We start from the raw sequence: 24,521 nt of genomic DNA, 5'->3' as shown, positions 1-24,521 counted from the left end.
CCGTTAAGGTAGAAAGGTACAATGGATATAACACAACAATGTTAAAATGCAAGGTTTTGCTATGTTTAAAAAAAAAAAATAGAAAAGAGTTATACCGTGCAATTCAACTGGAAACCAAACTGAAATCTTTTAGCTAAAAAAATGAAACATAATAAACTGAAACGTACATTTTGAGCCACATCTGATCTAACTACCTAACTACTTGTTCTAACTAACAGGTAGTTAGAACTAGTCATAAATCCCCCCACCTTCGCTGAGCCTCCAGTTCCAGTTTAAGGAAAACTGCCCCAAAGCATAATGCTGCCATCACCGACATACCGTCGGTACGCTGCTCTTTTGGAATTTGGCCGCAGAGTCCAAGCTTGTTTCTTCCTGTGATGCCCCAAAACCAAGACATATAAGGAGAAGTAGGAATTGGTGTGAAATTTACTACACAGCTAGACAATCCTGCAGCTCCTTTAATAATAGCGTAGGCCTCTTTGAGGAACTCCCTGACCCGTTTTCCTCTTAATCAATTTTGGAAGAACATCCAGTTCTTTGTAATGTCACTGTTGCACCATATTTCTCCCTTTGATGATGACTGTCCTCACTGTGTTCCATGGTTTGTCTAATGCCTAGGAAATTCCTCCTTTTGAAAATGAGATCCCTCAGATACTCTCTGGACCATTTCTTTTGCTGTGAGATGCGACTAAGAAATGTCAGGAAAAGCCAACAAGAACAGCAGAGCTTTTCTTGGGGTTAATCAGAGGTCATTTTTTGTAAGAGGGTGTGTACACTTAAGCTTCCACATTACTTTAGATTTTCGTCTTTATTTTTTCTCCCTAAAAAAAGTTTTGGTTTGTTTTTGAGTCTAGTTGTACAGGTTATAGATCACGGTACAGGTGGAAAAGGGTTCTGGAAGGATTTATTAAGGTCAAATTTCGTTCCCATCACAAAATGGGTATTTTAACAGGTGTGCAGAAATTTTATAGTAACTTTATGCTCAAATGATAGTTGGTAACTTTGTTCTTAATGGCAAAAAAAAAGAAGGCCTCTGGAATTTGAGATGTCTCAAAACAAAAATGTGCTTGGAATTAAGAGAAATTCAAACATGTCCCACGGAAAAGTGTCCGTGGGATCATTCTAATCCGCATAGGTATGCTTCGTTCCCATGGACCACCATAACCTCATCTCACACACACACACACACACGCACACACGCCCACACACACACGCATGCAAACGAAGGAGCTTATTAAAGGAACCTCGTGGCACATGGAGGTTTCTGATGGATTTAACATCAAGACTGATTGTTAACTTTTAGGACTCAAAAGACTTGGAGAGAGTGCTGAGAAAAACAGAGCTCTTAGCCAGACGCACGGATCACATGACAACCGGGTCGCCGCCGCCGCCGCTCCAGCAGCAGCAGCAAGGATCCCTGGGGGAAAAAAAAGGCACAGCGCCATCGCTTAGATCATAGAGACTCAACCGCCAAGCTGCAATGACGCTCTGCAGATATATCATATTTAGGTATGAGTACACCATTCATGTGCAGAGTGGATTTTGCTGTGAATATGCACATCACAGTCAAGTGTTAAAGGAGAAGAAGAAGAAAAAAAGATAATCACCGTGAAATAAATTAAACCTATTAAGAGGAACGTATGCTCAAGGTGACAGAAGAAATTAATTTGGCTCAACTATTGAGACCCATACCTCCACCCCACTATAGGATTTCTACCAAACTAATTACCACGCTCCACTTTCAGAAATAATAAGGAAAGTGCTTAATAGGTTTGGATTCACCCCTGCATTCATATGTCCATTTAACATCGCTGCTTTTATGCCCACACACTCCTGCTTTAATGCAATTTCACATTCGCGATTTAAAATAGAGGAAAGAATTATATTTCAAGAGGTGTCGGGATTAGAATGCAAAAGCAGTGATATTAAAACAGTCGCTGGTTCTCCTTCTGAGCGTGTGTGCCAAGGCTTTCCGAGAAACTAACGCTGAGGTAGAGAGATGTTAAATGTTTGGGGGGGGGGGGAGAAAGGGGGGCACAGCTAATCGCAACACAGGAATAGAATCGTCGATCTCTTATTAGTCGCCTCTCCTTGTATCTTAATGTTTCCCCTCCTCTGTTTAATGCGTGTTAGAAGTTAAATTTTTAAACAGTGCGAAGATACAAAAAGACCCCCAAGTGTGCGCTGCTTCACCACCGTCAGAAGTCTGTGTATCCAGTCAGCAATTCCCTCCAATTATAACGACTTCCTAATGCAACTATTGTTTCATCTCAAACATTTTAAAAAATTAAAATGACCCTTTTTTCTGTCTCTATCCCCCCATCTTACCACAGAATTAGCATTTTTACCTGCCCTCCCAAGGCTACGCAGACAGTCAAGAAGGCCTGTTTTGTTCATTAGCGGCACGGCAAAAGTTATGCAAAAGGCAAAATGAATAAATAACTTGAGCAAGCTATTTCAAAAGATCTATTAAGAGTATGTTTTCATATGAATTTAAATGCAATTAACATTAATTTTGCATTTGTGAGGATCTGAATCAAAATTCTACTTTTTCCCTGTAGGAAAACCTTTGCTGCAACAGAGCAACAGGGCTCAGTGTCCCTGTTATTTTGTTGCCATTTGAAATCCAACAGAGAGGGAAGAGGAGTCGATATCCCGCTGGGGCCCGAAGGGATTACTGCTCTGTATGTCACTTCTTGAGAGTGCAACATGTATCACAATAATCATAGACAGAACTAGCGTGAAAATGGCAGATGTCAAGGTGCAACAGCTTAACTTCTCACACAAGAAATATACAGCGATTGTGGAGAAGAGTCAGTGCCCTGAGTTTATTATTTATGCTTTACATTCTCAGTTAAGTAATTGTCAGAAAATCCAGAATATCTTTATTTAGGAGTCCTACTTAATACTTTTGACACAAGATTATTATTAAGCCATTGACTTGTCTTCTCTTATTAGCATCACAATTCATACATTAGGTTATTTGGCCATGTGGTCATAAACTAAAATATATAGTTTACAGGACAAAAACCCACTCCCATTTTTAAAACTGTATTAAAACTTTTAAAAAAAAAATTACAGCGTAAATATGCCTTACCATTTTCATTATTAATATTTTGTTTGAACTCTAAAACTAATTTCAAGGTCCCAAACATACCCTTGATTAGCCACTCCCAACCCCTGCTTTGAAAATCACAAGTAACATCAATATGTATTTATAACAGAAAAACTTTGATTAAAAGTGAGTTGGTGTTTTTTTTTTTTTTTGGTTTTGTTTCTTTTTTGCTATGTGGAACTATAAGTGCCAAATGTCAATGTTTTTTGAGCAATGCATGCTCAATAAAAATGAGAAAAAGTTGTAATGGCTTACTGCCAGAGATGTCAAAATATCTTTTATTCATTTGTTGCTCATTTGCTTCCTCAATGGTCAGTTCTTCCACTGTTTAGTACAAACAGATGGGGCCTTCTCTTGCTCTTTTTTCCAGTTTGTGTCTTTTTAGCTGTGGCTACTTGGCCTCTGCAGCAACATCAGCACAGCAACTATTAAGACAGCATGTGGCCTACTTCGCTGACACACTCACACACACTAAAGACAGCTGTACTCTTTCCTGAACTTTTAACCTCTTTTAAAAAAAAAAAAAACTAGGGTATTAAGGAATGGCTAAATAAATTGCACAATATGTTTTGAGATAAAACTTATCAAAGGTAGATAACAGAATTGAACCATGTTAGGATACCATCTATCTCCATTATTTTTTTTTTTTTTTTTTTTTAGGATATTAGTGATTAAAGAAATAAAATACCTGCGTACAGGTTGGGTTGTAAGATCCTGCTCTAATAATTCTCAGGAAATTTATCTGCTTTTCAATATGTGTGGGGGGGAGCTTGGTTGAATTAGATATACACAATTGGACACAGCTTGTGGCCAACCCACCACCTTAGCTGTGACTTTTAATATGCAGAGATATCCATCGCTTAGATTTATGCCTGATTTTTACACACACACACACACACACACGCACGCCTACACGCGCACTCACGTCAAAACTTGCAGGCAGCAACAGAGGCGCGTTACAAAAACACGCTGTCACTCGGTGATCTGTATCTGGACAAGTCAAACTGCGATAAAGTCACTCTACAACTACAGCAATCGATGGAAGTAATTTATTTACCTCGCCAGGCAATTTCTGCTCTGTCTTTGCTGAGAAAATGTAGAGAGACAGAAGGAGAGAGAAAGAGAGAGAGAGAAAAGGAAGGAGAAGGAAGGAAGATTTGGCATGCATGTGTGAATGGTGTGTAAATTAATTTAGCAGCAGTGCGATCCAGAGCCATGTATAAGTCTATAAAACAAGGGGAGGTTAAAGCAGCTCACATCATGCTCACACACATCAGGCAAAGGTCCAACGCCAAAACCCCTTCTTCCACAGAGAGAGAGAGACAAGATGTGAAACGTCATCTCTGTTCCATTAATGTGATGTGTGCTCCCTGGATGCCACTAAAAAAGGGGGAAAAAAGAACAGTTAAATAGTTCTTTCTCCTCTTTTTTTCCCCCCTTCTTTGCTTTCTCTCCCATTCAAAAGCAGCACAGTTGCCGGAGAGAGGCCTGTCCATGGTCCTTGACTCTAACTCGGTGAAATAAAAAGCACTTAACTAAGCCTCGGTGATCGATACAAACGCCACTGCGGGCTGGTTTTCACACACACACACACACACACACATACACTTATCCCACCTCCTCAGATGCTCATGCATATGCATGTCCATTGTGATTTATGCATCCTGGTGGGTGTGTGAGCCTATCAAAGAGCAAGGCCAGCACATGGGTCAGCTCATTTGTAAATCAGTTGCCTATTTATGGAACTATACACATAAGTGTTTGCGCGCGTGCGTGTGTGTGTGTATGTGTGCACACATCTGTGGATGTTTGTGACAATAGATCTGTGTGTATGCACCTGCTGGTCTGAGGTCATCAGCGGCAATGGGCTCATCATCACCACAATGTCTTCATTCATTAAATTTATCGAAGGCGGCTTTTGGCCTCATCGTGTGTAAATCGTGCAAGTTCTCCGCGAGTTAATGCACATTCACTACACTGCTTTGTTAAGGTATTCACGCCTTTTGGACTTTTCACATTTTTGCACAAGTAGAAACTGATTTATTTTTTTTTTCTTTCCAAAATATCTCAAGCTCAGCCAGACTGAACGGAGAACATCGGTGAACGAACATTTTCAAGATTCCCTACAGTTGTGCAGGAGAGCATCCCCATAGCACGATGCTGCCGCATTATACTGTGGGGATGATTAAGTTAGAGTGAAGAGCACTGTTGCTGTGGTTACCTTTCCACCATGCGTCGTCTACAAAAGTTGAACTTAGGTCTCATCTGAGCAGGACATTGTCCTCCACATGTTTACAGTGTCTTTTGAGTTGCATTTTGAAACCGCCAACAGGACTTTTAATGGCATTATTTCAACTATCAACCATTAAGACCATTTTTGTGGAGTGGATGACTAAAAGTACTTGTGTTGAAAAGCACACCAACCTGAGCTCAGGGTCTATGTAGCTCCTCGTTTTAGGTGGACAGCTGCGTCTCCATTTTCAAGCGACTTATTTAACGGAGCTCCATGAGTGTTAAGCATCTCAACTATTTTACCCCTGGCTGCTTTGTTTCTTGGTCTTCTTGAAGAATTTCCGTTCACTGATGTTTTCTAACAAACCCCTGAGGCCTTCACAGGTGGACTCTGAAGGCAAGTGTTTCCACTGGATATAATCTATCAGAGCAAAAGGTGCTGAACACAAATTCACTCGTGTCCTTTATCCTTTCATGTCTGCTAATTTGGGTCGGTTTATCTCATAAAACTCCAACGAAATCCGTTGCAGTTTGAAGCTGCAACGCGACAAAGTATGGAAGGGCCCGAGAGGTATGAATATTTCTCGAAGACTTCTTGTGTTTGTAATGTCAAGCCCACTAAAGTCTGCTGACTTCTGTCGGCCTGCATCCTGACCCGGCCCTTTCGCTGCAGGAACTCACCCAGCTTCGTGACCTCCCAGAGAACGCAGAGGAAAAGACGCCAGAAAAACACCTTCCATCAGAGAGGATGGGGTCCCTACGGTCTCTCCTGGCCTACACGTCTAGGATTGTGGATAAAAAAATGGACAAGATCCACTACTGAATAGGTGACAGGGATTAAATATGCTTTAATTTGTGGCAAAATATGAGAACACAGCCTTCTTTGCACAAAGGGTGGAAAAAAAAAGTGTGCACACTCTTTTGTAGAAATTCTGTGGTTTTGCTCCACCCTTCTCCCCACCTCCTCTGAACAACAGATTTTGGACTAATAGGGCAGCTGCTTGTCCCTCCTCCTCTTAAACCCTTCCACCCCGTCTCCCTTAAAAAAAATCTGAAGAGAGCCTGTTGTTTTTGACTTGTTTTTGAAATAGGCACAAATGGAAAAGTTTAAACTCTTGGAATGCACGTCACAAAATAGGCTGCACTTGTTATTTCTAATTCTCTCATTGATTATTTCATGGAACAAATGCAAAAGAGAGGCAAATAGAAAAGAAAAAAAGCAACAGTGAAGTTTGTTCCTCTGTTTCCTTTACTATTTGGATGCCCTGCCCTTAATTTCACCTCCAGAAACTTTTGAAAAGGGTGATAAGATGGGGACTGCTGGTACCTTTCAGGGTGGTGCACCAAAATCCAAAGCCATAATATAATTTTAGCACCATTTGTTTCACAATACCACTATATATAGGAGGATGGGGGAAGGAAATTGAAAAGTGCTATGTAAAAGAGGCCAAAAAACCCAAAAATAACAATTTCTCCCCTCTCTTTGCCATTTTGTAGCATTTTGTACCGGTCAGGGGCAAATTCCTAACCATTTTGAATTAAATCTGTACTCTAACCACAATCTAATGTAAGACAATATGATTTTAAAATGCCTATAAAAGCATTTATAATATCTTTAGTAAATAATATCAATATCACTATCATTATCATAGGTACATTGATACTGTCTGTGGACTGATCAGAGATCTTAATCTGTTATAATTCATTGGATTCATCATTTTCAGCAAATGATAAACAATTAGGGACAAAATAATCAACAGACTTTGTTACAACACTAAAATACACTGATATGTGATGGCATATATACATGAGTTAATAATGGTTACAGGTAAAGCATTGAATTAGGAAGTCATGATACGCCAATGCAAGGTCAAAAATGGGAACACGAGTTGGCCTGGAGCGAAAAACTAACACAAATGTTGAAGTGTATTCAAACACACCTTCTCTTTAATAAATTCATATTAGTAACAAATTATCAAGGAATGGCACTGAACTTCAAATTCCATTCTCTCCATGTGTCACCACAAAAAAAAAGGACGTGGAGACGCATCTTTCTTTTTTTGTCACCACTATAGATGTGTCTTAAAAACAAACCCTGGATTGAACACTGATAAAGCCGCAAATATGACAACAGCTTGCATTCTTTGCTAAAAATATTATGTCAGATCGTATAATTTTGATAAAATATTGCTAGTGTCTGTGAACCAAACAACAAAAAAATAAAAATCACACACAACAAGCATTAGAAAAAAACATTGCGACCTATTGCAGCAGAAAGGAAAACTGCTGCCAGGGGAAACAATATCAGGATAATACCCCTCAAACGCACGCAGTCAATCCCTGGCGGCATGTGTAAGTGAGCTCATGAAGATGTTTCAATGGAGTGTAAACCGTGGGGTGTGTGTGTCCAACCACGTAAGACGGTGGGAGATGACCTCTTTGTGTGTCTGCAAATGTGACTTTGTGCGTGTGTTTGCGTGAACAAATGTAACCGGAGCCAAACTGTAAGCCATATGCCACTTTGGTGCTGGTGCCAGCCTCCCCCTGTGTACCCTGAACCTCCACATACACAAATGTTACCACACACACACACACAGCCTCTCATAAACACGCTTGGATGTACCCACGCAAGCGTTGCTGTATGAAAAAGCAAGCCCCTCCACTTCATTAGGAAAGTAAACACAAGTGCTGTCTGAAGTGGCTAATTAGAGACTAATTACTCCCTGCTCGTTACTAATGCAAATTAGATTATGCTGCTTAACTTCCTCGTGTCCACAACGCTGCTGTTAATTGAGGCCTTTTGAAATTAAATTACCCGCTAATTAGCATATCAAAACCATTAATTCTGAGCAAGGAGGGGGGTGGGGGTGGGGAGAAAAAAAAAAAAAAAAACAACAACAAATGCCAAGTTTTGCTAATGAGTTTTGCTAATTGAATATGTGTGGGGTTGGTGCCAGGAATACCTATTCAGCTGATCAGCAAGGCTTGTGTGCGTGTGTGTGTGTGTGCGTGTGTGTGTGTGTGTGTGCAAGCAGCCAGAGAAGAAACTCCATGCATCATAAGAGCAGCATATAATTAAAGGAACCATTCCATCTCTCCAAATGCTTTGTCAATATTTCCCTCTGAAGGCCAGACTCCACTGATGTTCAGCACACAGGGAGCAGGGGATACAGCGAGAGGGGATGGATATTCATCTCATGAGATGCTAAAGAGCCACTGGATGTGGAGTGTGTGTGCGCGTGGGCGTGCGTGTGTGTCTGTTCTGGTAGTATGTGAACATGGTTAGCGTTTGTCCAGGCTGTAAGCTGCCTTTGAAGTAAAGAACTCTATCTCCATCCAGCTCCATCTCCGTGCCCCCCCCCTCACCCCCCCACCTCCCACCCCTCACTCTCTTCAACTGGCCCTTCCTCACCTCCGCTGCAATCCATGTCCAATTAAAGAAGCAAACACACACACTCATGAGCATGTGAGTCACCGGATCTTACTTTCATTCAGGGATAAATCTGCTTCTTTTTTTTTTTCCTCCTCCTCTCAAAGAACTGAACAGGTGATTTTTGGATTAGGAGTGGTGGGAATATTTAGAATCGGCACTAGCTGCTCATCAAAAAGACACACACAGAGACCAGGAACAATTTTGCTTCTTTAATCTGCAGCAATCGAAAGATCTTAGCCAACCGTTCCACATGAATCCAAATGAAATGGTAAAAAAAAGGTGAAAAAAACAGCAATTTTTTTCACTTCCCTAAACTTCAATTCAAATGTAGCATGTGGAAAGAAAGAGAAGCCAGATTCAGGTTACTTCCTACACAAATCTCGTCATCTTAAAGTCTGGAACTGCTCATTTCATTATCTCTACAATGGCAGATGGGGGGAAAAAAAGGGGAATGGTAAAATTGAGAGGTAGCCATACAAAAAAATTAAATCACCATGATAATTAGATGTAAAGATATTATAATTCCTTTAACGGGATGCATAGAAACTGCTGCTTGACAGTATTTGCCCTAATTGCTGGAATTATCATATTAACTAGTTACCATTTGGGTAAGTTGATTAAAAAAATTGATTATTCGTCTATTTCTTTTAGGAGTTTCTTAATCAAAATCTAACATCCTTGAAAAATTAATTTGAAGCTGTTTCTTATCAGTTAATTAAATCGGGTGGGAAGTCTTTTCTCTTTTTTCCGTCTTTTTTTCTGCGCGCCATGATTAGAACGGTCCTGTTCTTTTCTGTTCAGACACCATGACGTTAGAGGGGCAACTTTTCACTGTCTCATCAAACATTCACGACCACAAGAATAGGACTTCTTTGAAGGGGCCCGCTGTCTTTTCTTTTTTAATTCTTTTTTTTTTTCCGTCCAAACCTCTGCCTTTCTGATATATTGTGCAACACCCAATAGATCTTTCTTTCTCGTTAACACATTCTCATTAACGTACGTTGAAAGCACACAAGGAAGGGAGGAGGGAGAGAGGAGAGGAAAGGAGAGCAACACCAGAGAGTAGAGAGAGAGAGAGAGAGAGAGAGAGAGAGAGAGAGGGGGAAAAAAAAATCAATGGCAAAGATAAAGTCAAAGAGACGACTGAATACACCGGCAAATTTTAGTAAGAAATCTAAATAATAGGAAGAAAACACAAGCGCCCACTTGCAACGTTGCCTGGGTGACAGCCTTGGGGCGGCCTGAGTTGAGACTAAATAAAAACGAGCCCGGAGCTAAAACAAGACCTGCCGTTTCTGCAGGAACTGAACGTCAGTGTAAACATGTTCTCTTTTTCATAATTTATTTGGGCATTTGAGCGTTTTGCGAAACTTTCAGAACCAAAAAGGTGGCAAAAAAAAAAAAAAAAGTTACACCCCTGGAAGAAATGTCCGATTTTCTGTCACAGGAGACCTTAAGCTACAAAATCACATCAAGATCTATTCACCAATGTGTGAATAAAAAGCCATGGTTTTAAATTGCAAACATTTTCTATCAAACCAACAGTTTGAAATCTTTCCAATTATATAAAAGCAAATTGATCAGAGTTTTATGGAGCACAGAGTAATGTAATGTTGCCTCCGTGTCACCTTGTGCTGTGAAACTGGAGGAAAGAAAGGCAGCTACTACAATATTACAATAAACAAAGATTTGCTATACATGAAATGTTTTGCCAATATTTAATGTTCTCTGGCACTACTAATTGAGATCAGAAGATATCAGAAGGTTGTTTTTTATTTCAAAGATCTATTTTTAATTGTTCGATATGTTATCGAACATCACACAGCTGCTTTGGGTAAATAAAAGAGGCGAATTTCAAAACAAAACATTACAGGTTTACAGGACAACAGAACAAAAATATTCTTTACATATTCTTTCGTTGATGTCAAATAAATGAAGGCATTAAATTTTAAGTTCTCAAAATCTCTCCTTTGATCAACTCATTTTAAAATTGCTATTCTTAAGAATAAACAATAAAAAACGAAATATAAAAAGACAAAATAAGCAAAACCAAGGAACAAGACAATATACTTTAATAATATAATCTTGTTCTGGGAAAAAACGATAAAAAATTCTTATCCTCAGTGCAAACTTCACCAACTTGGAAAGATAAAAAATTAAAAAGCTGAGATAAACATTTTCATTTCTCATAAAAAAAATCTAATTCCAATTAGGGGAGCATTTAGTGCTGTCAATCTGTGCTGTGCTGGGTTGGATAGTAACACTGTACAGACAATTTTCTTTTTGTAGCACTTAGCGCTCGCTCTCATCTAGGACCGTAACGTTTTACACTATGCGTGCTCCAGCAGGTGCCACTGGTTTGGGTGGTAAAACAGATCGGCGGTATTCCCCAAATTGGTCGGAACATACGCCCGACACAATTTTCAGTACACACTTTGGTTTTCGTCTGACTTTAAATAGCCTAAATACCTCAGCACGACTGAGCTATTTGGGTCCTTCTTCTCAACGGTGTCTTACATCCTCTCTTCCTTTGAGACACAACATTTTTTCAGTCATTTCCAACCTGTTAGCTGAAGAAGCTGCAGCTGGGTGCGGCGATGGCGCCGGGTTACAGTGCGCGACTCACGTATGGAGGCCTGAGTCCTCGATGCGATCGTGACATGTTCAAGTTCCGGCCTGGTGACCTTTGCCACATGCGTTGCCCCGCCCTCACAGCCTGCTTGCCTATCCGATCACAGTCAGATAAGGGTCAAAAGAGCCAAAATCAACTTAAAACGAATAAAAGAATCTACAGCTGCACGAAAAGGTACTGAGTTGTCTCTATCAACCGAATTTTGTGTGATCAAGTACAGAGCAATTCTTACTACCATTGGATTTTCATCTTTTTAGTATATTGTCCATAGAGGGGAAAAAAATAATGTGAGATATATACTGCTATCATTTGATTGCCACACTTTAATAAATAACATAAATAATATTAGAAAAAAATTGTATTTTTGAAGGTGTTGGAATAATTTTTGCTTCTTTGTTTTAATATTAGGAAACACTGGTAAAGTCCTGAGTCATGATTTGAGTCTATTAGAAAATCTACAAACGGTGCTGAAGATTAGGATGGTGGTAAGGAAGCCATACAACCTGAAAGAGTTCATCATCAAAAATAAAATACCAGTGAAACAAACACAAATAGCTTGTCAGCATTTATATCAAAGAGTTTTACTTTAAATATTTGAATAGGTTGTGATAAATAGTTTTAACATACCATTTCTATTAAACTGTAAATATAAACCAACTTAAAAAAAATACTCCTTAAACATGGTTTTATTATGATTTATAATGGTTTTTTTTTTTTTTTAAATACCTTTCTTAAGTCCATATTCTTAGAAAGATCATTTTAAAATTCACATCTTCCAGGGGTATAAATAATTTTGATCTTAGCTGTATATTTAAAAAAACAAGAAATTGCTAATTTTACTCAAAGATTCTCACGTAGTAAGAAACTCACACGAGCTCATGTCTGGTGACATCACAAAATGTCTGTAGAAAAACTAGTTTTCTATTTCTGGAAAGAGACTAATTACACAGCTTTGCCCCCAGGAAAGAGAAGCCCCTCCTGAAGGAGAGAGAGAGAGACAGAGAGAAACATTTGAGGCACAGCGTCCAGTCACCGTTGGCATTGGTGGATTATAAGTCTCTCTCTGCTTCAGCATGCAGCGGAGCAGAACCGAACTGAGATGGCGCACTCCGCTCATCTGTCCATCCCAGATTCCTTGGGGAGCAATGGGAGGATTGGAAGGAGAAGAGGGTGGGAGGGTCAAAGAGAGAATCAGTGAGCGAGGGGGGAAAAAAAAGTCGTGTTGCAAGTCTCGCTGATTGGATAATGAATTGAATGATTATCAGAGCCCGGCTTGTAAAGTTCCGCCGAAATCTCAGTTCATCAGCCAACCAGCCCTGCGCCCTCATCAACCAATCAAACCTCCAGCTGGGAGGCAGCGGTGGGACGGGGGCGTAGGGAGGAGGAAGAGGGGGGGGGTCGCTCCGTTCAAGTTTCTCAATTTTTCTTTCCATCTGCTTCTCTCGCTCGTATTTTTCTCTCTGGTTTTCTCTTGCAGCGCATCGCTGTGTCTGCTACCGCGGCCCTCGTCTCTCTGTGGGAGACAGAGAATTCTGAAGGCCACAATTACCGCACAGAACTATCAATTTCCCCTTCAATTAACCCTGTGGGAAGAGAGGGGGACGAGGAAGAGGAAGGGGAGCAAGCGGAGAAAGGGGCTAAGAAAAAATGTCAAATTTGTGATGAAGATCAATCCGGCCCCGCTCTCTGTTCACTCTCCCTCCGGGGTACTGTCATGTGTTTCAGCTGAGAGGGGAGAGAATTACAGTCCCTTTAGGATGAACTTGACCCCACCATCAGAGGTCAAACAAGTTACAATACACCACAGGCCCCCCTTTTCTCAATACCTGTAAATAAGCTCAGCCTGTGTTCCTTTAATGCACGACTGTACGTCAATAGTAAGCACTCTAAAGGGCAGCGTAGATCTGTGGGACGCTGAAGGAAGAGAAAGTAGCAAAGCGAAAGGCAAGGGAGTCGGAAAAAGGACACAAAAAAGACGGAAACTTTAGTCAGGAGTTGTGTTTCTTAGATCAGTGACTGGCATCGGAGTCCGTTGTCCTGGTGCAACGGACAACTGCGATGGCATGCCTGCTGTCTTACGCACTGCTCTCTCTCTTTTTTTGCATTCTCACTTCCCTTTTCCACCCACTCACTGAGCAAACTGACCCCCCCGCCCCCCACCCTGCCACAAGGGAGCTGCTCCGAACCAAATCCAGCCAGCCTTCAGTGAGGTTTTTGCAGGCAAACTTCGCATAAAGCCCCCCAGAAGCCGCACACATGCCTGACACCACAAAGCATGCCGGGGGTTTCATTGCCACTCACCCTCCCCTCCTGTCTCCGTCCTGTCCTCGTTTCTTTTTTTTTTTTGTACTTTAGTCCTTGGTTCCTCCCCCGGTCCCCTCCCTCGTTTATGCTAACAACTTTCCGAGGCTAATGCACGGTCCCCGACTGACCTTTAGACAATGGAAACCTGCCGCAGCAGAAGTTGCCGATTAGAGCTACAGGTTGCACACTGCAGCTCTGACCTTCAGTGAGCAAATGAGCATTTTTGGCAATGGCTTATCTAATAACCCAGTAACCACCTTCAAAAAAGCAGTAGATCATGAAGAATTTTTTTCATTATTTGCCCCCAGAACATTTGTTGTTTGTCTTAGCATCAGATCTTCAGCTGCAAAATGGATTAGAGGTCCATAAAGGATTTTCTGTCATACCATTCGCATGGTTAAAAATCAAAAGCCCATTTTTAGAATGATGACAGAGAACATGCCGGGGAGACAGAGCTTTTTCATCCAGCTTCATGGAGCAGAAGAGAACAGCGCTTCCCCATCCCCCACCTGTTGACACCCACTGCTAGGCAGCTGGCTTAAAAAATGGCCACTGCCCTTTCCTTTTGCATACAGGAAAGATAGTGTCTCATTTTGGAAATATTTCCAGTCGCAAAAGGCACCGATGGTCATCGTCTATAAGGTAAAGTAACAAAACCCATCACTGATATTTATTTTTCTGAGTAAGATAAACAATATGTGGTCCAGGGACAAGCAGGTGTCGCTCTCAGTAGCACAAAACATATTTCAATCATTTTAAAGTGTCCAAAAATTAATTTGTAATTTTATCAAAATTACAATTAGAGCTTCCTGCTTGAGATAGATTTATAGAAAATGCAAGAAAAAATGTTGAACTGAACAAATCAATTGAAATCTGTATTTTTTTGGTTTGTTTTGTTTTGTTTTTTGTAATTCAATCCACAAGGTAGTTTTTTGTTGTTGTTTTTTTTCCCCTTACAACAAAATATTTACTTTTCATTCACCCTACTACACACACAAAAAAAATACATTGGTTTGATTTAATCCAATTCACTATTTAATCTGGCTGAAACATGGCCTCAGCAGAAGAAGCAACTGTTGGAGGTGAGACAATACAAAGATCTTGGATGTAAGGAAGATTGTAGAGGAAACACAATACTCGGGGAAAGATGAGAAGACAGGGGGGAAAAAAAAAACAAAACAAGAAGACCTCCGTTGGGGGTGGGTGGATAGTAAAAAGTGCAACACAATAAGAAGCTAGGGAGAGAAAAGGGAAGCAGCAAGTGTGGCGTCCTTCACACTGAGTGACTATTGGAACTCCAACAGGGAAAAAAAAGGTTTTTCTTTTCAACCCCGGAGTAGGACTGAAGGAAACTCTGCAGGCTGGTGGAAGGCAGGCAGCATATACAAGCCTTATGAGTGTTGCAAACATTTATCTTAAAATACTGAAAGCAAAATAAAAAATAAGACCAAAAGAACAAATAGAAAATATATGTAAATTTCCAGCTCATATAATTGCTCGTGTATAAATCAATTCACGAAAGAAGCAAAATTGTGTCTTTCTCATATGTGGCTTTGTAGATATAGAGGGGGAAAGGGAAAGAACAGAAAAACATAATTTTCATTAGTTTTTATATTTGTTTCGGTAATATAAAAACAATTGTATTAGATTTATAAAAAAAAATTAAAAAAAGAAAACTTGATGGCCAAGAAACCTAAACTGTACATGAACAACATGATATGCCTTTTCCCCTATTTTACAGGGTTTCCTTTTGGTTTTAGTTGCACTTCTTTGCCCAATATCCTGCCAGCAAACAGTTAACGCTGCTTCACAGGCCAGCAGTCAGGCCAGCATAAACACACCCACCTCCTCGCTCGCCCCCTTCCCCTTCCCCAGGAACATGAGAGCTGGCTCTAATTCACAGGCTGGTAAAGCTGTGGTGGACAGCAGTCTTGATCTGGCAGGATTAGGCTACTTTTATTTCCCCGAGAGCCACAGGGGTGGGGAGGGAGGAGTGGTGGAAGGAGGCGCTCAAATCCTTCTACAAATGTCAGACAACGACCGGTGACCGGGAGGCTCCGCAGATACATGCACTCTGCGCGCGCACGCACGAAAGCTCACATACTCATGAAGAAAAAGAAAAGAAAAAAGGGGAGTGAGGCATCTGAAGAAGAGACCCATCACTCTCTGTCTCATCAGGTGGTGGAACCAATGACGTGGGAGCAAAGGAGGAGCGGGGGGAGTGTTGTGGAGGCAGGAGGGAGGTGTCGGGTGGGGGATACACAATTATTCAGATAACAGCTGGGAATAATCTAGTGGCAGATGTCTCTTGGTCAACAATGCCCACCGCACACAAGCGTGCGTGCCTGTGTGCGCGCATACACACTCGGAGTCTCAATGCTCGCCGATATACCGGCACGAGCTGCTACTACTCTACCCACACTGCTGCCTCAGGCTGCCTGGAAAACTTTATTTTGGTTTGACTTGGAGAAATTTCATCGCTAAGAAGAACAACACTTGTGCTTTCTGATCAGTTTCTTGTTACAGCTGATGTTTGTCTAAAAAAAAAAAACATAACTTAGGGGACTGTGTTCAAGGAAGGAATAATGATGGATGGTTGATCACTGTTGGGTGCAAGAAATGGGTCAGTATCGGGGGGTATTTCAGTCTTAGAAAGTTATGGCTTCAAAACAAACAAAGAAAAAAGAGACGTCAGAGAAAATGACGGAGAGACCCCAGCATACTGCAGGACGTCTCTGTAGCCGGGTTCTCTCTTTGTCATTTAGTTCCACATTTTAGCAATCTACGACCGTTGAAAGTAAAACTTTCCTAATGGAAATGGTGGTACGAGTTAGCCTTCCTGGTGGAAACTTTAGCTTTCCTTCATTTCATAGCAGTTCATATGTCCAACTGTTTCTGCAGGAACTGGATATCTGTGTAGCCACGTTCTCTTTTCTCTCATACGATCACACATTTTACCATCGCTGGGAGAAACGGCAGATTTCCCTTGATTTTCTTTCAAGTGAAAGTTTTAGCCATAAATTTTACAAATAAGGGACAAAGGTTCAAAAGAGTTTCAGTTTTACAAGATTCAGTTTACATCATACTGTTCCAGTGGTTAAAAATATGGTTAATGAGATCCCAGAAAGTTTTTTACAGTTTTATGGAGCTTTACGTAGCTCAGTGAAGCCCCATCACTACCTGGTTCTGCCCACTGCTGGTCAGCTGGCTTGAGGAAGAGAGCAACATTTTTCCCTCGTTTGCAAGGAAGTCAAAGTCAAACTTAGAAATGTTCTGACTCTGAAATGCACAGCCAGTTGAGTTAATAAAGTACAAATCATCACTCTAACTCTGTCGAATACACACACATAATTATCATAAGGCTACATTAAACAACACAATGTCTGCGAATTCAGTCCAACGAATCTGGAAGCAACCTATCTGTAGCTCCGATCATCCCAACAAAAGCCATTACATCTGAACCCTATTGAGCAAAGCCACCAAGTCACTTCATTTAGCGGCAAAGCAGACTAAAAAGCAAGAAAATGAGGACCAGTGGTGTAAACAACATGAATCATTTTGTCTTCTACTGTTTTCCAATTCACCCACTCAAAGCATTTTAGTTTTGAGAAAGTATTTTTACCCCAGCTCTGTTCTCGCCATAAGTGAATAAATCTTCAAGATGTTATGTAGCTGTGGATGGAAGGAAGGAAGGGGGCGGCCCAGGCGAGTGGTGCTCCGGAGCTCTGTCAATCCGTCAACCCCGGCAGCCCATTGTGATGTGGTTTAACACTGGCTAACAGCTCGTCCTGTCAGGGGGATGGATCATCCTGCGGCGCCTCACATGCTAATAGCTTAAGTAGGCATCCCATGTCCCCTGGAACTAATACCACAAATACTAATACCATAAAAGAGCAGTGCTCCAGCCTCACTTTCGCCTGTGTTAGCCAGCATCTCAATACTTTGCGGATTAGAAAACATAATGAGATGCATTTAAATGGTTATTACCTCCTCAGTACAGGAAGGCAAGAAACAGGGGGAAACGCAGCATGGCTAATTTCCTATCATCGTATGTTAATCTACGCTCTACCCAGTTGAAGGAATCCAAATATTCAAGAGTAACAGGAGATAACGGAAAAAATACCAAAAAATAAATCTGCTTAACTTTTTTGGAGTTTGAACTTCAGGAATCAAACGCGCAGACTGATGAGAGGAGAAATCTGCATCTGAATTCATGAGCTACTGCACACTCATGGATGAGTCTCTTAATTGTCCCTCTATCATGTCCACTCTGGAGATTTTTAACATACAAATGAGCGCTCGAGAGCCGTGCATTGCTTTTCCACTCAATAGGGCGTTTCATGAAATCTGCACGACCCGCGGGCACTGGGTGCGCCACGCTCGCAGTGTCGCGCCTCACAGCTGTCACCAAGCACTTCCTTCGCAGCCATCCCTTCAGTGCACATTAAAGCGAAGCTGCAGAAAGTTTGAGCACATTGTTGTTCAGAGGGGAGGCTCTCCGCCGCTGCGCTCGATTGACGGCTGCCCTGTCAGTTTGTTGCGCGGCTTTAGAAAACACCAACGGCTCTCTGATGAAGTGCTTACAAAAGGTCAAAGGGTGGCAATGAGGGGGGAGGGAGGCTGACTGGGGGAGTAACTGAGAGAGGGAAGCAAGGGAGAAAAGAAAAGGAAGACAGGACAGACTGAAGGAAAATCCATAACACAAATATAGCTGTCAGAAGCAATGCAAAGTTAGCGGGAGGACACAATGAACGAGGAGAGCTTTTCGGGAAGATGCTCCGCTTGAACACAACAGGCGTCCTCTCAGCTTCATTCTTCAGTCTCCAGCCCACATTGACCGTCTTGAGTGCTCTACCCGATCTGCGCCAATGACCTCTTGATCTGCCATGACTCTGAAATCAAACTGCGCTCCGACTGCCTCACTTCACACTCCGCTTTCAGTCCTCCAGACTCCACAGTCCCCCCCCCCTCTCTTTCCTTCCAGCTCTAACTCTCAGGTGCCAAGCGGCACTCCGGAGAGGCTGATCTAATGCTTCCTCGGCCACGACAACCCAGGCATGGAACTCTCACACAGTTGTTTCCTTCACGTCGGGCAGGTTTTCCCCCTTATATTTTCTATCTCTGCCTGTAACCCCGAGCCAACCCCTCCACACCCATAGGAAACGGTCTCTTCCGCTCCGAGCTATTGGGTCACTTCTTCCCACATCCATCAGCTGGTAATGGGGCTGAGCTCTGATAAAGTCAGCGAAATGCTTGCATTACTGAAAAATGAAGAAAAAAAATAATAACTTTGGAAATGTCTCATCTTAGATGTGGAGATGTGTTTCTGACCACCGGCTATAGAACGTTGTTAAGTTACAATAACTGGTCCAAATAAGCAGAGATGATTCAGTCGCCTTTCCTGGCTGATACCAATTTCAGTTTTTTTTGTTTTGTTTTTTTTCATAAGAGTGTGATACCGAAAGAGATAAATCTGACAGGGGTAACAGTTTTGAAACCCACAGATTATTAAGAAATAAGCTAAAAGTTTCATTAAACTAAAAAAATTTATCAAAAATAGGGGGATGAGTTTTAGTTCTGATTGAAGGGGAAAAAACACTAAATAGTTTTTTGATTTCCTGATTACCTGATTAGCAACCAGAGTCAATCTAGGGAAGATTGGTTCAATTTTATCCCAGACTGATAGATCAGAGCATCCTTACATCATATTATTATAAAATAAAATACAAAAAAAAAAAAATTAAGAATACTTAAAGAATTTTCTCCCGTCTGCTGCACACAGCAACTCTACGAAACGGCACCGCCGCATGACCCGCCGCGAGAAAACACATCTAATCTTGGAAAAAAACGTGTGGGATTTATTATGAGACAGACACACACGTTTTCGGCCGCTCAGCTTCTCCTAAATAACAGGTTCAATTAGAACCACATGTATAATCAGGCCTCAGTTTGAAGCATTGTGACGGCAGTTTCTCTGTGCAGTCAGTCACTCACAAAGCAATCCAAACTTCTAAACAATCATTCATTTTTTTCCCCACTTGCAATTCACAAAGAAATATATAATTGCATTTATGTTGCATTTGATGGGATTTTAAGTCAATACAAATGGGGGGTGGTGGAGAAAGCCACACGTCTTCCTTATAGTTCATTAGCCTCAGGACCAACATTTAAAATTCCAGTCTAGGAACATTTTCAGTTTGGCTTTTTCCTCAAAACCCAAATGAATGGATACGAAGATATTAAGCGTTTCAGCTTTTGAACATCTGAGTGTTCCAACAGGAGTAAATCTATCACGGGTCAAACCCTACATGTATAGTTGTTGCGGTATATTCACGCTCTTCAACATCACTTTGGAGCAAAAAGCCCACTCAGACTTGTGGGTTTGGGATGACGGGAGAGGGTTTTAATGAAGAGAGCATCAGAGATGCAGAGACAGACAGCGCTAGGCGGTCGACGCGCTTCCAACGCGCAGGACATTTAAAAACCTCAAACACTGTCCATTTTCACTGAAGCAGGACAGGTAGATTGAGGAGAAAAAAAGCATTACACACACACACACACACACACACACGTCTACACACTGAGATGCATACACTGTTCCACATGTACCTTCACATGTACTCATGCTGGAGGTAAGGACTCTGTGAGAGAGTTTATGGAATAATACAATCACGTCGGTGGCTTTTAATCCTATTGAAGGGGTTTTAGAGAGCATGAGATTCATTATTATTGCCTGTCTCTCTAGACAGTTTTCCTACACGGCTCCGGTCACACCCCACTGTGCACGCACTGCTACTCCACAGACTCCAAGACCATTATAAAAAATAAAAAATAAAAAGAAGTATAGAGAGAGAGAAATCGTCATTTAAGCAATGTGCGATCGCGGAAACAATCATGTGAATCTGATGGGAGTCTGGAGAAGAGGAGGAATTCAAATGCAAAATGATATAAAACAGGACGTACAAAAGACACACAAGCTGCTGAGGAGAAGGGGAAAATAAAGCAAAGAGGGGAAAGTGTTGAAGCAAGTCAGATGGAAATATGTTGGAAATGCAGACAATGGCCGACAGCAGGCAGGGAGAGTCAATGTGTGTCAGACACCTTCAGCTCCTTCCACTTTTACACTTTTCCCTTTCAAATAACTACTTAGTGTATCGGAAATGCAACACCTCACACTATAGCCACTTTACAATGACTTCATCCTGTTCATGTTGCTGCTTTTACACAGGAAATGGAAAGCTCCTTCTTCAGCAGATCAGTAATTATCATCAGTCAGCTTATTGCAAACAGAAATATACAAAGAACATAAATAAAGTGTTTTTTGTAAGAAGTAAAAATAAAAAATGATTTTTTAAATTGAGACAAAACTGCAGCCTGATGAGAATAAAATAAAAAGCCATGGATGTCACATATTTCAAAAATAATAATAAAAATGAGGAAAAAAAAGTATTCTTTCCATTCAATATATTCACTGGATCTGCTTCAAATTTTAAGAGAGCATTTGTGTAATTATTCTTGACTGTAGAGCATGTATTTATATTTTTCCTAGCACTAAATTAATTTAATTATTATACTACCCAATTCTTCAAAACCGTGCAGAAACACATACAATCACAAACTAATTTTGTGTATGCGAGTGAAAAAATGCCAATTGTAAAAACTATTTTAAAAAAGCAGCAAGAGTGAAAGAAGGCCAAAAACTAAAAAAAGAATTCTGCGCAGATTTTTTACGCAAAACAAAAAACTTGATGGATTAAACTCTGGTAAGTTGTTTTTTTTTTTTTTTGTTTTTTTTTGTTTTGCTTTGTTTTTTTTAACAAATGAAGTGCGCACCTGGGGCTTTGCGCCACCGCAAAAAAAGGAAAAACTGCCTGCCTGTTTGACTCCAGAACTGTGGCAAGGTCATAAAATATGATGAAGAGCCTTTTTTTTTTTTTTTTTTTCATTCCCGCTGGATCTTCTATTAAACCGCAATTAAAAGTGTGTCATCACGTCGCGAAAATGCCGCCACAGAGAACAAGGTGGTTGGCGAGGCTGGGAAGGGGGTGCAGTGAGGGGGGGGGGAGGCGAAGGGAGGGGGCACAACAGCGCAGAGAGGACACAGTAAATAAAATTAATTATGCCAAATGCCCCCGCGCCCATCAATCACAGGGCAATAATGCCCGTGTCAGGGTGTTGCACTCACACGGCCTGTAAGCTTTTCTGTGACTGACAGACAACTAACAGCAATTAATTGTCATTTTATTTCTATCCCCGTTTTTTTATTTTTTTTTTTATTTTATTTTTTTTGGTGTGTTTGCGCAGCTGACACGCAGGGGTCTGCTGGCTGGTTTTATTTCACAATTTGTATTTTAATGAGATAAAAGCAACTTTTCTTTATTAACATATTGTTGCTGCTTTTCATTTGAACAGGTACGCTAAAAAAAAAAAAGAACGTCACTGCAACATCAGTTTTGATGCAGATAGGCTACATCTTTTTTTCCTTCTTCTGCTTTTCTTTTTGAGAAATGAATTCGTCAGTGGTGGTGGAGGCCTACTTTGAGGCAAAACTTGCAGAGATTGGACTTTAGTCTCCACACTGAGACAAAGACTAATCTGGAGCAGCATCAAATCTGACAATGCACTCTCCGTTTTATCCTAAACGAGGTGTTTTATTATTTTTTTTATTATTATTATTATTAAAGTTACCATCATCTATATAGTCAAGCTCATTGAGCTTCGGTTTATTACACTAGACTAAATCCTATATGAAACCCTGAATATTTGCAATTCACATTAACATTGTTTTATAACTTTTCTTGCTTTAAAACTTTAAAATACGAGATATTTTTTGTTGTTGTTTGTTTTTGTTTTTGTTTGTGTTTTATTTAATGTCCAATACAACAGATCATAATAACGAAATAGAAATGAAGGAAGCAGCGCGGACACATCAAACCTCGGTGAGGTCTCACAGAGCGACTCTAGTTTCAAAAGTCAGAATCTTTTGAAAAGAAAGTATTGTTCCCCCAAACCTATTGACCATGTCAGCTCGAAAAGCTTTTTTCCCCTCCCTCCTCAAGACAAGAGCCCTTTTATCTCCAGGCAGGGAATCTAAGTCCTTTTCTATCATTTTAATCGTCGTAGTTTAATTATTAGCAAAATTTTAAAATAATAATAAAAAAAAAGGTTGAAACTTAAAAACGGAAAACGCGTTTGTGGCATTTGTGTGAAACAAATGCCACGAAATCACTAAAGCTTCGAGTACATTTATCACAATTGTTAGGAAATCGTTTCTTTTCTTTTTTTTTATTTAAGTTGCCTTCCTCAAATTAGATCCCGACATTTTAGTTGCTTCTATGACAAAGAGAAAAGTTTTTGTTGTCTCTGAAGGAAAAGCTTCAGGCAGAGGGTGGCCACAAAACATCGCGTTAATAAATTATTATTTTTTTTTAGTTGCTGTTTTTTGGGGGGAAAAAAACTCGTTTATAGCAATGAAGCAAGACATTTCAAAACAAATCTTAACAAATCGGTTCTTATCTTTATGAAAGTAGCAAACAGAGGGGGAAAAATACTGCGATAATCTTTCTGCGAATGAAAACAGATCACAACAACAAGTGGCTCAAAGAAAAGGGATTTTTAAAGTTTCGGGTGAGAAATGGTGAAAGTTGGAATGAAGCTGTGACAAAAAAAAGGGGGAAACATGACAAAATAGGAAATCATGATCGTGTCCCGTGTGTTATATTTACTCTAATAGTTCAGCTGTACGAATAAACTTCACAAACAGTGTATGTGGGGGAAAAAAGTTGTGTATCAAGAGTTTCAATGGAAGCGCGGAAGGAAAGAAAGAAAGAAGGAAGTAAGGAGGGAAGGAAGGAATAGCGAAAAAGTAAAAGTGCAGAGATAATGCATCAACCTGTTCTCTGGGTTTCTGAAGAAGTCAACTTTCACGCCAGCGGTTGGACCATGTGGACAGCCCGCTTCTGCTCCTCAGACCCCGGCGCGTCCACACTCTTTCTTCACGGCGACAAAACAAGGGGGGGCACACAAGCCGACGGGACGCGAAAAAATTAAAAAATATATCGTGTATAAAATGGGGGGGGGGGGGGGGAACAATAGAGAGGAAAAGAGAGCGCGAGACAGAGAAATCTAGGGTCTTAAGACCATTACTTCTTTAAGCGGAGAAAAAGCGTGCTCGTTAAGTCCCTTTTCCTATTCCCCCCTTTTGTGTGCGTCCTCTCTCCTCGGAGTGGCCCCTCTGGAGTGAAGTCGGAACAATACTGCCGCTAAAAACTCTGGCACTGAGCGCAAGTTGCAGCGGGAGAAACAACGCGTCTTTCTTTCGTCTTCTTCACTTGCTGCACCTTCTTCCGCCGGCTTTCTTCTCGAAGAAGCCCGATCAGCGCGTAAAACCTCCCCTCTGGTCTGCACTTTTTGGCATCCTGTCTTGTTGCTCGCTTGTTCGCTTGGAAATCAGGGTTGAATCACTTGGGCTGAGCGCGCGTGTGTGTGTGTGTGTCAAGTGTGTGTGTGGCGGGGGGACAGTTTGCTGCGCTACCGTAATGCCTGTAAAGCACGTGCGCAAAGTCGTGGTGCACAGCATTTGAGGAAAGCTGGCTCTCTGTCGCTCTCCTATTGTGTATGTGCGGGTGTGTGTGTGTGTGTAGGTGTGTGGGTGTGTGTGTATGAGGGGAAGGCACTGATCTTTTGACCTGCTTTGCATCCTTGCTGAGTTGTGCTATTGTGGAGGCAGAGAGCAACAGATGTTGGCCTGCACAAATTATGAGCCCAGAAACCGCCAGAAACAAAGCACAGTCAAGCCAATCAGC

General features: G+C 41.1%; 1 protein-coding gene across 3 annotated transcripts in view; it reads right to left on the bottom strand.

The window, feature by feature from the left end:
• The window catches only part of foxp4 (forkhead box P4), a 114,001-nt gene extending 89,733 nt beyond the window's left edge, over positions 1–24,268 (bottom strand). For 2 of the 3 annotated variants that reach the window (XM_044123047.1, XM_044123048.1), the window contains exon 1: positions 23,609–24,266. The gene's annotated coding sequence lies outside the window, so the exon portion shown is untranslated. Of the gene's footprint in view, positions 1–23,608 lie in introns of all 3 variants that reach the window. The other variant, XM_044123049.1, reaches the window with a different exon arrangement.
• Between the last annotated feature and the right edge of the window lie 253 nt (positions 24,269–24,521).

This window comes from Gambusia affinis, linkage group LG07, assembly GCF_019740435.1.
Source record: "Gambusia affinis linkage group LG07, SWU_Gaff_1.0, whole genome shotgun sequence".
Taxonomy (NCBI): Eukaryota; Metazoa; Chordata; class Actinopteri; order Cyprinodontiformes; family Poeciliidae; genus Gambusia; species Gambusia affinis.
The sequence above is the reverse complement of the archived record's forward strand: the minus strand, read 5'-3'. Positions and strand labels throughout refer to the sequence as shown.